Source organism: Nannospalax galili, unplaced genomic scaffold (assembly GCF_000622305.1).
Source record: "Nannospalax galili isolate Female #2095 unplaced genomic scaffold, S.galili_v1.0 scaffold391, whole genome shotgun sequence".
NCBI classification, from domain to species: Eukaryota; Metazoa; Chordata; class Mammalia; order Rodentia; family Spalacidae; genus Nannospalax; species Nannospalax galili.
Window position 1 is genome coordinate 743,092 of NW_008329323.1, and position 4,554 is coordinate 747,645.

Sequence of the window (4,554 nt, forward strand, 5' to 3'; positions counted from 1 at the left end):
CTCCGTAATCGCTCAGTCCACGAGGCTGGATGTCTCAGTAGTCCCAATCTTGTGCTGAAGGTCTGATGAATTCCAAAAGATCAGCTAGTCTTCAGTCTGCAGCAGCAAGAACTCACTAGTGAGAAAGAAGGCAAGCATCAAAAAGCAAAAAAAAAAGTTCTCCTCTGCCATGGCCTTTTATACAGGCTATCAGAAGGTAACACATTTAGGATGTGTCTTCCAACTTCAGATGATTCAATTAAGAAGATCTCTCTCATTTCAGTTAATCCCAGATCCAGTCAAGTTGACGCCCAGGATTAGCCATCACAAGTCCACCCCTTGTCAACTTGACACCCAATAGCATATCTCTTTGTCATGCTTAATTTTCAAATGAAAACAATGTTGAGGTCATAATTTCACCTAACATGATATAACTATCCCATAATACAATGACCAATGCATTATATATCTTAGAGTAGGTGATAAGGTCTTCGAGGAATGCTTAGTCCTTTAGTGTCTCATAACCCAATATAATCATATAGATTCACAACACTTAACCACTTAACACTTATCTCAATTACACATTCAAAAAGAATAACTCAAGTATCTGCTTAACCTGAGTATACATGCAGAAGTCTATTCTTAACCAAATAGGACAAAATTACTCATGTCAATTACAATCCACATCTCTGCAATTGGTCACGTGGCCTTAGTTGGTATTTGTAACTACCTTCCTCTATGACCCATTCTGTATTTCCTCCACCATCAGCAAGCACCTCTGCAGGTCTTGGCTCTTTCCCGGGAGGAGTGACCCATACTTTCATCCCTGAAGGGTCTAGGCCATTTGTTGTCCTGTCTGGATTGGGTTGTTGCAGTTTCCCATTGACCTTAATCACAGGACATGGTAACACCAAAAGTCGCCCTAAGGAATCTCCTGCCTTCCAGATAAAATCTTCATTACCTCCATTGTGGAGAACCAGTCCAATTTCCCCCTGGTAGTCTGGGCCAATCACCCCTCCTAATACTGTTACTCCTTTCTTAACCTGCTGACTTAAGGGCATCAGAAGCCCAAAGTGCCCAGGGGGAAGTCTTAGCTTCCAGTTCAATGGAATGTTCATTGTCCCCCCTGGCAGAAGCACTCCCTCTTCTGGAACCAAAACATTAAAGCCAGTAGAGTGCAAAGTCGAGGGTACAGGAAGCAAAAATTTTTGTAGAGGGTCACCAGGGGTGATAGTGAGTGGAATCATTCCCACTTCCACCCCTTCATTCCTGGACCCATGAATCCTGGCTATAGGGGAAACTGTACCATATATTGAATGTTGATTCAAAGCACACACTGCCTTCTGGAGGACCCTGCCCCAGCCCTCCAGGCTATTGCCACCTAATTGTCACTGTAACTGTGTCTTTAAGAGACAATTCCATCATTCTATCAAGCCAGCTGCTTCCGAACAGTGGGAAACATGGTAAGACCAATGGATTTCATGACCATGGGCCCACCGTTGCACTTCTTTGGCTGTGAAGTGAGTTCCCTGGTCAGAAGTGATGCTGTGCAGAATACCATGACAGTGGATAAGGCATTCTGTAAGTCCCTGGATAGTAGTTTTGGCAGAAGCATTATGTGCAGGAAAGGCAAATCCATAACAAGTGTCTATTCCTGTAAGGACAAAATGTTGTCCCCTCCAAGATGGAAGTGGTCCAATGTAGTCAACCTGCCACTAGGTTGCAGGTTGGTCACACCAGGGAACAGTGCCATATCGGGGCTCAGTGTTGGTCTCTGCTGTTGGCAGATCTGGCACTCATCAGCAGCTGTAGCCAGGTCAGCTTTCATGAGTGGGAGTCCATGCTGTCGAGCCCATGCATAACCTCCATCTCTGCCACCATGGCCACTTTGTTCATGGGCCCATTGAGCAATGACAGGGCTAGCTGAAGAAAGAGGCTGTGGGTCATCCAATCTACTTGATTATTGAACTCATCTGCTGAAGCCACTTTTTGATGAGCATTTACATGAGACACAATTATGTTCACATCTTTTGCCCATTTGGAGACATCTATCCACATACTTCTTCCCCAAATGTCTTTCTCACCAGTTTTCCAATCATGCTCCTTCCAAGTCCCTGACCACCCAGCCAAGCCATTGGCTACAGACCATGAATCAGCATATAATCTCACTTCTGGCCATTTCTCCTTCCAAGCAAAATGCACGACCATGTGCCCTGCCCGAAGTTCTGCCCACTGTGAAGATTTTCCTTCTCCAGTGTCCTTCAGGGTTGTTCCAGAAATTGGCTGTAATGCTGCAGCCACTTCTGAGTAGTGCCTGCATAGCATGCAGAACCATCTGTAAACCAAGCCCTAGTCTTCTCTTCCTCAGTCAACAAATCATAGGGCACACCCGATGAAGCCATAGGTGCATGCTTGACAACAGGAGGCATCATAACAGGAGTAGGAACCATAGGCATTTGGGCAACCTCTTCATGTAACTTTCTTGTGCCCTCTGGGCCTGCTCAAGCCTGATCACGTATATACCACTTCCATTTGATAATGGACTGTTGTGCACAGCCTACTTTATGGCTTGGGGGGTCAGATAACACCCAGCTCATGATGGGCAGCTGTGGTCTCATGATGACTTGGTGGGCCATTGTCAAATGTTCAGTTTGACAATGGCCCAATAGCAGGCTAAGAGCTGTCTCTCAAAGGGAGAATAGTTGTCCACAGATGAAGGCAAAGCCTTACTCCAAAATCCCAATGGGCTCCGCTGTGATTCCCCTATGGGGGCCTGCCAGAGACTCCAAACAGCATCTTTATCTGCCACTGATACCTCAAGCACCATCGGGTCTGCTGGATCATATGGCCCAAAGGGCAGAGCAGCTTGGACAGCAGCCTGGACCTCTTGAAGGGCCCTTTCCTGTTCCAGGCCCCACTCAAAGGTAGCTGCCTTCTGAGTCACTTGATATATGGGTCGTAGTAATACACCCAGATGAGGAATGTGCTGCCTCCAGAATCCAAACAGGCCCACCAAGCATTGTGCTTCTTTCTTTGTGGAGGGAGGGGCCAAATGGAACAACTTATTCTTCACCTTAGAAGGAATGCCTCCACATGTTCCACACCACTGAACTCCTAGAAATTTCACTGAGGTAGAAGGCCCTTGAATTTTGGTTGAATTTATTTCCCATCCTCTCATGCACATATGCTTAACTAACAAGTCCAGACTATCTGCTACCTCCTGCTCACTGGATCCAATCAGCATAGCATCATTAATATAGTGGACCAGTGTGATATTCTGTGGAAGAGTCAGGCAATCAAGATCGCTTCGAACCAAGTTATGGCCCAGTGCTGGAGAGTTAATATACCCTTGAGGCAGGACAGTAAATGTATACTGTTGGCCTTGCCAGGTGAAAGCAAATTGCTTCTGGTGGTCCTTTTGAACTGGTATCGAGAAGAAAGCATTTGTCAAATCAAGAGCTGCGTACCAGGTACCAGGATATACATTAATCTGCTCGAGTAAGGAAACCACATCTCTTACAGCAGCCGCAATTGGAGTCACTACTTGATTAAGTTTTCGATAGTCAACTGTCATTCTCCATGACCCATCTGTCTTCTTCACAGGCCAAATAGGAGACTTAAAGGGAGATGTGGTGGGAATCACCACCCTTGCATCTTTCAGATCCTTCATGGTAGCCTAATTTCTGCAATCCATCCAGGGATGCGATACTGTTTTTGGTTCACCATTTTCCCTGGCAGAGGCAATTCCAGTGGTTTCCATTTGCCCTTTCCAACCATAATAGCCCTCACTCCACAGGTTAGGGAACCAATGTGGGAATTCTGCCAATTCCTAAGTATATCTATCCCAATTATATATTCTGGAAATAACCACAGGATGAGCTCGGGGACCCACTGGACCCACTGCCAGTTGGACTTCAGCCAAAACGCCATTTATCAACTGACCTCCATAAGCCCCTACTTTAACTGGAGGGCCACAATGATTTTTAGGTCTCCTTGGAATCAATCTGCTCGAGTAAGGAACCAGTATCCAATTGGCTGTGGAATGTCTGATTATTTCCTTTTCCCCAATGTACAGTTCCTCTAGTAAAAGCCCGCAGGTCCCTCTGGGGAAGGATGGGTGAGAGGCAAACAGCATAACTCTTTGGTACTGTGACAAAGTCCTTCCTCAAGGGCACCCAGCCTTCCCTTCATTCAAGGGGTTCTGGGTCTGTAAACTGTCTCAAGTCTGGAAATTGGTTGACTGAGCGAGATTCTCTATTGCTACGATCCAATACTGACTTCCTGTCATTCATCCTAGAGCTTTTCTGCTTATACAGATCAAATAAAAACTTAGTAGGCTTCTTATGTATGTGGTCCCTGGAAACACCATGATTGATTAGCCAGTACCACAGGTCCATTCGAGTCATGCCATTGTAGGTATTGTTTTGCCTTTGCCGCCCATTACGATAAGTACGCTCACCTTGTCTTTGGTAATTCACTGCTGCCACCTGACCCCTACTCCGAGGTCCTGTTACACCTATAATATTTACATTTAATTTATGCAATTGAGCAGCAGCATCTCCAACTGTAAGATTC